Raw genomic sequence first — 12,711 nt, forward strand, 5'->3', positions numbered from 1 at the left:
TTATCATCTATTCATGTTATGATTTTAGAAGTTTATTTCATTAAATCAATTATACCATCAGCAGGCTAGAGTATTTTCATATTTTTATCACCTATTGCAGTTTATGGGTGAAAAAGAAAGATTATTTTAGAAGAGTAAAGGCACCCTGTTGCATGGTCTATTTACTCCCAGACAAAAAGGCATTAGATAAACACCTACATAATCGTATGGTCAGTCAAATGATCCACACCCATGTAAGCGCTAAAAAGAGTAGAGACAGAAAGTCGCATTAGTTTCAAGATGATGATCAGACATTGATGAAGATACAGAAATGCCTTACATAAAAAAGATGAAGAAGAAATGCCTTACATAAAAAAGATGAAGAAGAAATGCCTTACATAAAAAAGATGAAGATGAAGAAGAAATGCCTTACATAAAAAAGATGAAGAAGAAATGCCTTACATAAAAAAGATGAAGATGAAGAAGAAATGCCTTACATAAAAAAGATGAAGAAGAAATGTCTTACATAAAAAAGATGAAGATGAAGAAATGCCTTACATAAAAAAAGATGAAGATAAAGAAGAAATGCCTTACATAAAAAAAGATGAAGAAGAAATGCCTTACATAAAAAAGATGAAGAAGAAATGCCTTACATAAAAAAAGATGAAGAAGAAATGCCTTACATAAAAAAAGATGAAGAAATGCCTTACATAAAAAAGATGAAGAAGAAATGCCTTACATAAAAAAAGATGAAGAAGAAATGCCTTACATAAAAAAAGATGAAGAAGAAATGCCTTACATAAAAAAGATGAAGATGAAGAAGAAATGCCTTACATAAAAAAGATGAAGAAGAAATGCCTTACATAAAAAAAGATGAAGAAGAAATGCCTTACATAAAAAAGATGAAGATGCAGAAGAAATGCATTACATAAAAAAGATGAAGAAGAAATGCCTTACATAAAAAAAGATGAAGAAGAAATGCCTTACATAAAAAAAGATGAAGAAGAAATGCCTTACATAAAAAAAGATGAAGATAAAGAAGAAATGCCTTACATAAAAAAAGATGAAGAAGAAATGCCTTACATAAAAAAAGATGAAGAAATGCCGTACATCAAAAAGATGAAGAAGAAATGCCTTACATAATAAAGATGAAGAAGAAATGCCTTACATAAAAAAGATGAAGATGAAGAAGAAATGCCTTACATAAAAAAGATGAAGATGAAGAAGAAATGCCTTACATAAAAAAGATGAAGATGAAGAAGAAATGCCTTACATAAAAAAGATGAAGATGAAGAAGAAATGCCTTACATAAAAAAGATGAAGATGAAAAAGAAATGCCTTACATAAAAAAGATGAAGATGAAGAAGAAATGCCTTACATAAAAAAGATGAAGATGAAGAAGAAATGCCTTACATAAAAAAGATGAAGATGAAGAAGAAATGCGTTACATAAAAAAGATGAAGATGAAAAAGAAATGCCTTACATAAAAAAGATGAAGATGAAGAAGAAATGCCTTACATAAAAAAGATGAAGATGAAAAAGAAATGCCTGACATAAAAAAGATGAAAAAGAAATGCCTTACATAAAAAAGATGAAAAAGAAATGCCTTACATAAAAAAGATGAAAAAGAAATGCCGACTCCTGCAGTATTTTACCCACCGATTTCACGATCTTAGCCGAGCGTTGATCGACATCCGTCGGACAATGCCGGAACATGGCGAGCGGTACGATACTCTATCAGCCAATCAGGGCGCTTCAAACGAACGCGCAGCAGACGAATAATTTTCATTGGAATTACACACATAGCGTTTCATTTCAGTTATTTTATTGTTCAAAGTAAAAATACACAGCCTTTCATTTCAGCTATTTAATTTAGCGATAAAAAAAAAAAAACCGGGAGCTGTTGGAAACATATTTATGCGAATTTATGTGGAGACAAAAATTTGGACACAACCCTTCTTTTGTCTCCATAATAAATCAAATCGCGGAAGGCTACCCGGTTTGGGAAGGAGCTTCTTTCCACATCCTCTGAAAACCCTTTGCTCCCTACTTTGCCTCTACAGTCAGTAGAAAATCTTCCAGTCGGAACTAAAGATAAACAGTAATTGTTGTGTCCCCCCCCCCTACAAACATTACTGAAAAAAAACAAAAAAAACATTGTTGTTATTGTTTAATAACGTTTTGTAAAAACACAAAAAAAAAGACATTGAAGTGTTTATTACTGTTGCTTACCCCCCCCCCCCAAAAAAAAAAGCTATCGGAAAACAAAATGAACCAAAAAAAAAAAAAAAAAAATATTCAACAAAATAAATTTATTTTACTTTAAAAAAAACTTACGGTAAGTGTTTGTGATTTATTTTATCCAAATTTTTCTGTATTAATTTTATCCATTTTGTTGTGTGTGTGTGTAATATCTTTTCCTTGTAATGTTGTTGCTATTCACATACTTTTAGCGTTCTTGCACCGTAGCTCCGAATTCTCGGCTTTCGTCGGCGTTAACGCCGAAAGCGTTCGTCAACGCTCGGCTAAGATCGTGAAATCGGTGGGTAAAATACTGCAGGAGTACCGAAATGCCTTACATAAAAAAAGATGAAGATGAAAAAGAAATGCCTTACATAAAAAAGATGAAGATGAAAAAGAAATGCCTTACATAAAAAAGATGAAGATGAAAAAGAAATGCCTTACATAAAAAAGATGAAGATGAAAAAGAAATGCCTTACATAAAAAAGATGAAGATAAAGAAGAAATGCCTTACATAAAAAAGATGAAGATAAAGAAGAAATGCCTTACATAAAAAAGATGAAGAAGAAATGCCTTACATAAAAAAGACGAAGAAATGTCTTACATAAAAAAAGATGAAGATAAAGAAGAAATGCCTTACATAAAAAAGATGAAGAAATGCCTTACAAAAAAAAAGATGAAAAAGAAATGCCTTACATAAAAAAGATGAAGATAAAGAAGAAATGCCTTACATTAAAAAAGATGAAGATAAAGGTGAAATGCCTTACATAAAAAAGATGAAGATGATGAAGAAATGCCTTGCATAAAAAAGATGTGATCAAGAAGAAATTCCTTACATAAAAAAGATGAAGAAGAAATGCCTTACATAAAAAAAGATGAAGATGAAGAAGAAATGCCTTACATAAAAAAAGATGAAGATAAAGAAGAAATGCCTTACATAAAAAAGATGAAGAAGAAATGCCTTACATAAAAAAGATGAAGATGAAAAAGAAATGCCTTACATAAAAAAAGATGAAGATAAAGAAGAAATGCCTTACATAAAAAAGATGAAGAAGAAATGCCTTACATAAAAAAGATGAAGATAAAGAAGAAATGCCTTACATAAAAAAAGATGAAGATGAAGAAATGCGTTACATAAAAAAGATGAAGATAAAGAAGAAATGCCTTACATAAAAAAGATGAAGATGAAAAAGAAATGCCTTACATAAAAAAAGATGAAGATAAAGAAGAAATGCCTTACATAAAAAAGATGAAGAAGAAATGCCTTACATAAAAAAGATGAAGATAAAGAAGAAATGCCTTACATAAAAAAAGATGAAGATGAAGAAATGCGTTACATAAAAAAGATGAAGATAAAGAAGAAATGCCTTACATAAAAAAAGATGAAGATAAAGAAGAAATTCCTTACATAAAAAAGATGAAGATAAAGAAGAAATGCCTTACATAAAAAAAGATGAAGATAAAGAAGAAATGCATTACATAAACAAAGATGAAGATGAAGAAATGCCTTACATAAAAAAGATGAAGATAAAGAAGAAATGCCTTACATAAAAAAAGATGAAGATGAAGAAGAAATGCCTTACATAAAAAAAGATGGAGATGAAGAAATGCCTTACATAAAAAAGATGAAGATAAAGAAGAAATGCCTTACATAAAAAAAGATGAAGATAAAGAAGAAATGCCTTACATAAAAAAGATGAAGATAAAGAAGAAATGCCTTACATAAAAAAAGATGAAGATAAAGAAGAAATGCCTTACATAAAAAAGATGAAGATAAAGAAGAAATGCCTTACATAAAAAAGATGAAGAAGAAATGCCTTACATAAAAAAGATGAAGATGAAGAAGAAATGCATTACATAAAAAAGATGAAGAAGAAATGCCTTACATAAAAAAAGATGAAGATGAAGAAATGCCTTACATAAAAAAGATGAAGATAAAGAAGAAATGCCTTACATAAAAAAAGATGAAGATAAGAAGAAATGCGTTACATAAAAAAGATGAAGATAAAGAAGAAATGCCTTACATAAAAAAGATGAAGATAAAGAAGAAATGCCTTACATAAAAAAAGATGAAGATGAAGAAATGCCTTACATAAAAAAGATGAAGATAAAGAAGAAATGCCTTACATAAAAAAGATGAAGATAAAGAAGAAATGCCTTACATAAAAAAGATGAAGATAAAGAAGAAATGCCTTACATAAAAAAAGATGAAGATGAAGAAATGCGTTACATAAAAAAGATGAAGATAAAGAAGAAATGCCTTACATAAAAAAGATGAAGATGAAAAAGAAATGCCTTACATAAAAAAAGATGAAGATAAAGAAGAAATGCCTTACATAAAAAAGATGAAGAAGAAATGCCTTACATAAAAAAGATGAAGATAAAGAAGAAATGCCTTACATAAAAAAAGATGAAGATGAAGAAATGCGTTACATAAAAAAGATGAAGATAAAGAAGAAATGCCTAACATAAAAAAAGATGAAGATAAAGAAGAAATTCCTTACATAAAAAAGATGAAGATAAAGAAGAAATGCCTTACATAAAAAAAGATAAAGATAAAGAAGAAATGCATTACATAAACAAAGATGAAGATGAAGAAATGCCTTACATAAAAAAGATGAAGATAAAGAAGAAATGCCTTACATAAAAAAAGATGAAGATGAAGAAGAAATGCCTTACATAAAAAAAGATGGAGATGAAGAAATGCCTTACATAAAAAAGATGAAGATAAAGAAGAAATGCCTTACATAAAAAAAGATGAAGATAAAGAAGAAATGCCTTACATAAAAAAGATGAAGATAAAGAAGAAATGCCTTACATAAAAAAAGATGAAGATAAAGAAGAAATGCCTTACATAAAAAAGATGAAGATAAAGAAGAAATGCCTTACATAAAAAAGATGAAGAAGAAATGCCTTACATAAAAAAGATGAAGATGAAGAAGAAATGCATTACATAAAAAAGATGAAGAAGAAATGCCTTACATAAAAAAAGATGAAGATGAAGAAATGCCTTACATAAAAAAGATGAAGATAAAGAAGAAATGCCTTACATAAAAAAAGATGAAGATAAGAAGAAATGCGTTACATAAAAAAGATGAAGATAAAGAAGAAATGCCTTACATAAAAAAGATGAAGATAAAGAAGAAATGCCTTACATAAAAAAAGATGAAGATGAAGAAATGCCTTACATAAAAAAGATGAAGATAAAGAAGAAATGCCTTACATAAAAAAGATGAAGATAAAGAAGAAATGCCTTACATAAAAAAAGATGAAGATAAAGAAGAAATGCCTTACATAAAAAAGATGAAGATAAAGAAGAAATGCCTTACATAAAAAAGATGAAGAAGAAATGCCTTACATAAAAAAGATGAAGAAGAAATGCCTTACATAAAAAAGATGAAGAAGAAATGCGTTACATAAAAAAGATGAAGATAAAGAAGAAATGCCTTACATAAAAAAGATGAAGAAGAAATGCCTTACATAAAAAAGATGAAGAAGAAATGCGTTACATAAAAAAGGTGAAGAAGAAATGCCTTACATAAAAAAAGATGAAGATGAAGAAATGCCTAGCATAAAAAAAGATGAAGATAAAGAAGAAATGCGTTACATAAAAAAAGATGAAGATAAAGGAGAAATGGCTTACATAAAAAAGATGAAGATAAAGAAGAAATGCCTTACATAAAAAAGATGAAGATAAAGAAGAAATGCCTTACATAAAAGAAGATGAAGATGAAGAAGAAATGCCTTACATAAAAAAGATGAAGATAAAGAAGAAATGCCTTACATAAAAAAAGATGGAGATGAAGAAGAAATGCCTTACATAAAAAAAGATGAAGATAAAGAAGAAATGCCTTACATAAAAAAAGATGTTCTAAAGAATGGGAACTTTTTAAGTGCTAAAATACCTGTTGTAGACAATTTTAAGTTAGAATGTTTCATTTGCAATGAAAAAAAGTGAATTTAAAGACTGAACCCAAACTGCCCAGTAATCTGCCAATATTGTTTTCATTTATTCACTAGGATTGCAACCCATGTCTTGACTGAAGATTGTGTAACGCCAACTCTTTTAAACCTGGGAAATTATTTTGTTCACACATGATAATGCATTGTGTGACAATGTTAAAGCTAGCCTATAGCAACAAACACATAAGAACCATTGATTTTGATTTGCTGAGAGAAAAAATAAATTCTCAAACGGTATTAAACTTTATTTCCAATAATGAGGTGTTGTCTACGAGAGGTGTGTAATAAGTAATGCCCCTGACCCACTTCCCATAGCAGTAGAGCAACGAAACTTAGCACAGTTATTAGTCTTTCTCTACACTCCAGGTTGGTCCTCCAACCACGATGTGACTTAAGAAATCAAGGCTGCATCATCTGGGAAACGCTTTCCTTTCAAAAACAACTTCATGGCTGAGAGGAGGTGCAAGGTCAGGAGAGTAGAGAGGATTTCATAACCACACACCCATGCTTCTGATCTGGCAACATGTGAGTTGTTGACCGGAGCGTTGTCCTGCAGGAGGAGAGTACCTTTGCTGATCTTGCCCCGCCTCTTGATTTTGATAGCTTCCCTTAATTTCCTCAAAAGTGAAACATAATAGGCTCCTGTAATTGTGGTACCTATTGCAAGGAAATCTGTCATCACTACTCCGTCCTGATCCCAGAAGACTGTGAGCATGACCTTGCCAGGAGAGGGCTGCACCCTTGCCTTCTTTGTAGGTGGTTAGTCCAAGTGCTTCCACTGCATTGACTGGGCTTTGGTCCCTGGATCATAGTGATGGACCCAGGTTTCATCCTGTGTAATCAGTCTTTTGAAAAACTTTGACTCATCTTCTTGGCACATCTCCAAATTCATCCTCGAGCACTCGACGCGTTCTCGCTTCTGGAATAGTGTGAGCAACCTTAGAATCCATCTGGCAGACACCTTATGCATATGCAAATGGTCATGAATGATAGTTTCCACAGACCCTGTACTAATCTTAACACCTTGGGCTATTTGGCGAATAGTAATGCACCGATCTTCCAAAATGGCAGCCTCAACTTGACAGACAGATGCCTCATCAATGGCAAAAGGGGGAGGTGGTACGACCAGGTCTGGGAGCTGTTTCCACAGACTTCCGGCCATGTTTGAATTCATGATGCCAGCCTTTTACAAGGTCATATGATGGGGCATTATCACCATAAGTTTCTTTCATTTTGTAATGTTATGACCCTTTTGGCTGTGATCATAGCGTAGTATCTGTTAACTGTGGCAAGTAGGGTCAAGGGTCAAAACATTATTGTTATTGTATTCTTATTAATTAATTTGAGCGACGGATGGTCGCTGGATCAGTTATTATAATTAGAAGAATAAGCAATTAAATTGGGGAAGAAATGATTGATGTGTGATTCGCAAAAGGAATGTGAAAATAGAAAATATATGTAAACATTATTTTGGGGTTTTGAATAAACAAATAACTAGCTGTGGATTTAGGTTGGTCTGAGACACATAATTAGGTGACGTAAGAGAACACGTGATGTAGTTAGTTTTGGAGAGATTTAGAGAGTTGAGGATTGACCACCAGAGCGGACAGACGTCTAGACTGGGGTGGACAGACAGCTGAGGAGCGAGCTGTAAGAATAGAAATGTAGACGAACTGCAGATCCTGTGAAAACCATTTGAGACAACTGTAATAAATTTATGTTATAAAAATATAAAGAGTTGTTTTAATGGTTTCACAAATAAGAACAGATGTCTCAATTGGATGGTGCTGATCGTTTCATGGTTCGTCACGGAGCAGCGGAAAGATACAGAAGAACTCTTCAAGAAAAAAGGTATTATTCTTCTTACATATGAACTATAAAAATATCCCGTATGATAAGTCACATACAACATGATTCAGTTTACACGTCAATATCATATCCTACTGGCTAAACAACATACATACGATTTATACGTTTATTATCTGTCTGTTAAAAGAACAATATCTTACATCCATTAGATAACACATGACACGTTTTAATATATCATCTCCTCCAATATAAACCAATATACAACAATTTCATCAAAAGTCTCCTGTGGTGTGCGTCGACATTCAACAGGCTCTATTTCACACCTGACTCAGTTCAAACACCTATAAAATAGAATCCACAATTAGTTCAGAGCTGTAATTTGCCATATAACCCATAGAGATATAAATCATTGCACATGCAAAATTTCAGCTAGATCAGACAACTGGAAGTGGGTCAGGGGCATTACTTATTGCACGCCCCTCGTATCTTTGGAAATCAACATTTATGGTCCACCTAGTGAAATTATGTTAGTTCTTTATAATGCTGTGAAAAAATGAGTCAACAACAATTGAAAAGAAATAAAATATTCTATATATATGATTACAATAGATTTGAAATATTGTCAATCAAATTTTTTTACAATCAGATAAAATAACTAAAAAAAAAAAGAAAAATTAAAATATTTTGTATTGATATTAAAGGGGAGGTTATGTGAATCGATGGGCTATGATAATATCTGATAATATATTTGTGTGAAATTTGTACAATAAGAACATTTCTAAATTCTGATACTATTATTAATTTGGATTCTGATTCTTTTAAAAATTTGTAAAATTTAATTAAATTTGTTGCTTTTTTCTAATTTTCAGATCACTGTAAAATACCATGTAATATCCACATATTTTTGCAAATGTAAAAAAATGCACTCATGAGAAGGGCTTATATTACAAGAGTTGATCTTCCTAAATATTTTTTCTCAAATATTTTCCTTAAAAATTGTGAAACAACTAAAGATTTATTTGAATTTTAAAACAAAGCCGATTTGTATTACTTCATCATTAGTTAAAAATTTTTTCATAAACAATTAAAAATGGTCTATGATTATTATGCAAAATAAAAGGAACAGAATAATTATATATATTCTTATATAAAGAACAAGTTTCTAAATAATAATGTCACTATTTAGAAAGCCGTAACTATTCTGTACCTTATCTCTATGCAAGAATCCTAATTATAAAGGTGTTTGGTTATTAGATCAGTTTGTTTTGCTGTAAAAAGAAGAATAAAATATGTATAATATTAATAGTAATACTACCAGTATGAATTTATTTAAGGTGGACGTGAACTTGCCAAGAAGAAGCCCTGTGGCTCTCGAACCTTTCATTGTGGCACTTGTGAGAATGACATACAATATCAGGGAAAAGGGAAGGTTGCAACAGATTGCTGAAAAACAAGTTTGTTAACTACCTCATAACCTGCTGGCTATTTTGAGTTGTTTTAATTTCAGAGTTTTTCTCTTCCTGCCTTATTTTAACCAAGGGACCCACAAGGCAGCAGTATCCATGTGTGGCCACAAGGAGGCATGCTAATTGTACTAACAGGGAAGACTTACACATACCACTTCCTTTTTACTGAAAGGCTAGCCAGTGGTAGGTGGTAGTTCACTTAGTACATCCCACAATGTTAGATGAACACGTGTTACTGATAGCCGGGTGCCATATTGAATATGAATCAAGACAAGAGAAATAACTAGATATATAGAAGAAGGTCACCAAGTTCGATAACTCTAACATTTTTGGTGTTAAGTGTAAGTCAACAAAAAGAAACAAAAACAAAACAGCTTATTCACACAAGTCTTTTAGAATTTCAGTTGAGTCTCCAATCTTTATCAAACAGTCTGCGACCTTTTCCTGTTCTTTGATCCATTCAATTTGGATTTTTTCCTTTACCAACATTTCCTTTACTCTGGCCGCATCAACTCTCAAAAGTCTGTCACTTACAAGATTTGAGGATTTTAAGGTTTCTACTAAAGATGCATTTTCTGTTTTGCAAAGTACTTCAGGCAACTTGAGTAGTCTGTGAAGCTATCCTGGTTGAATGGCTCCACATGTGAAGCTATGCTTGTCCTTCACAGGGGATCCTTCGCAAGGTATCTTACTGTAGCAGGACCCGTCAATCAGTTTGGTTGGTTTTAATTTCACGATCAGGTTGATATGCCGCTGCTTTATCAATCTGTCATGCTGGAAGGGAATCAATCTCATGCACACAAAAGAAGGACAAACTCGAATTTCAATGTTGATTTTAACAGACTCCACTGAGCCCCCAAAAAATAACAATAGATTAATTTCTTTTTCTCAGTATGGCTGTAGAAAGATGCGGGAAGAGAAGGGGGGGGGAGAGTGATGACCCTTCGATTGTATTCGATTCTCTCAAAGTCTCAGCTCGATTCTGCCAGTTTCGGCGTGGAGACCTGTTCATATAGTGAGGTGACGGGGTGGGCCGGGGCCACTTCCTGGACCAATCACAACTAGTTACGTCACCTATGGGGAGGTCCCCTCCTCCTCAGTTGCACATGTTTATTACAGGCACTGTTCTCACGATCGAAAGGTTAACCCTGTGACCTCGTCAGTCTAGTAACTGCACTCAAAGGCCAAACAACTCTGAGTCATCACTCGTTGACATCAGAAACGAAATTATGTTTTCATTATGGCTCTCAAAGTGACATTAAATTGTCGCTTTCATAAAATAATGGAATTTATAAATCAAATTTTCTCTCAGCAAGGTTGGTTGCTGTCACCCGGGTACACAACGATACTTAATGAATAAAACAATCATATCTGCCCGGTATTCTCCAATGTTTCGGGAGTCTCAGCCTCCCCCCCAGTGGGGAACCCAATCTCTCCCTGGGATGGTCACGTCACATTCCGCCCCCCCCTTAGACTTATTTTTCCTGAGGAAACGAATGAGTCTAATTCATCCATCCAAACCGTCTATGTCCTGTCAACCTCTCACCACACACCATACCAGCTGATTTCATCATACATTTTTTTTTCCATTATTGGTGCACCTGTTAGAAAAAAAACATAGTTTGAACTTAAGTTCAACAACAACCACCCACAGGTGATGGTTCTCTGCATCAGCTCATCACTCGGGCTGTTCCCTTTCTGGGTTCTAAAAGTTCCAAAGTCTCGTTATTCTTTTTTTCTTTATCAAAAATTATAAAAGTCATTTTTTTTAACACATTATAAAAAAGTTTTTTTTTTCATATGAATTACAAAAGTTACTCCTTTTTTTCCCACCAGAAATTGTAAAAGTCACATTTTTTTTCGATACATAATGAAAAGATTTTTTTCAACAGATTATAAAAGTTACTCAATTTTTTCATCAAAAATTATAAGTCTTTTTCCAACACATTTTTAAAGTTTGTTCTCAAACAAGTTATAAAAGTTACTCAATTTTTTCATCAAAAATTATAAGTCTTTTTCCAACACATTATTAAAGTTTGTTCTCAAACAAGTTATGAAAGTTACTCAATTTTTTCATCAAAAATTATAAGTCTTTTTCCAACACATTATTAAAGTTTGTTCTCAAACAAGTTATAAAAGTTACTCAATTTTTTCATCAAAAATTATAAGTCTTTTTCCAACACATTATTAAAGTTTGTTCTCAAACAAGTTATAAAAGTTACTCAATTTTTTCATCAAAAATTATAAGTCTTTTTCCAACACATTATTAAAGTTTGTTCTCAAACAAGTTATGAAAGTTACTCAATTTTTTTTTTTTCAATCAAAAATTATAAGTCTTTTTCCAACACATTATTAAAGTTTGTTCTCAAACAAGTTATGAAAGTTACTCAATTTTTTCATCAAAAATTATAAGTCTTTTTCCAACACATTTTTAAAGTTTGTTCTCAAACAAGTTATGAAAGTTACTCAATTTTTTTTTTTTTCAATCAAAAATTATAAGTCTTTTTCCAACACATTATTAAAGTTTGTTCTCAAACAAGTAATGAAAGTTACTCAATTTTTTCATCAAAAATTATAAGTCTTTTTCCAACACATTATTAAAGTTTGTTCTCAAACAAGTTATGAAAGTTACTCAATTTTTTCATCAAAATTTATAAGTCTTTTTCCAACACATTTTTAAAGTTTGTTCTCAAACAAGTTATGAAAGTTACTCAATTTTTTTTTTTTCAATCAAAAATTATAAGTCTTTTTCCAACACATTATTAAAGTTTGTTCTCAAACAAGTTATGAAAGTTACTCAATTTTTTCATAAAAAATTATAAGTCTTTTTCCAACACATTATTAAAGTTTGTTCTCAAACAAGTTATGAAAGTTACTCAATTTTTTCATAAAAAATTATAAGTCTTTTTCCAACACATTATTAAAGTTTGTTCTCAAACAAGTTATGAAAGTTACTCAATTTTTTCATCAAAAATTATAAGTCTTTTTCCAACACATTATTAAAGTTTGTTCTCAAACAAGTTATGAAAGTTACTCAAATTTTTTTTTTTTCAATCAAAAATTATAAGTCTTTTTCCAACACATTATTAAAGTTTGTTCTCAAACAAGTTATGAAAGTTACTCAATTTTTTCATCAAAAATTATAAGTCTTTTTCCAACACATTATTAAAGTTTGTTCTCAAACAAGTTATGAAAGTTACTCAATTTTTTTTTTTCAATCAAAAATTATAAGTCTTTTTCCAACACATTATTA

The sequence above is a fragment of the Euprymna scolopes genome, chromosome 5, assembly GCF_053919585.1.
Source record: "Euprymna scolopes isolate OS-2025 chromosome 5, ASM5391958v1, whole genome shotgun sequence".
NCBI classification, from domain to species: Eukaryota; Metazoa; Mollusca; class Cephalopoda; order Sepiida; family Sepiolidae; genus Euprymna; species Euprymna scolopes.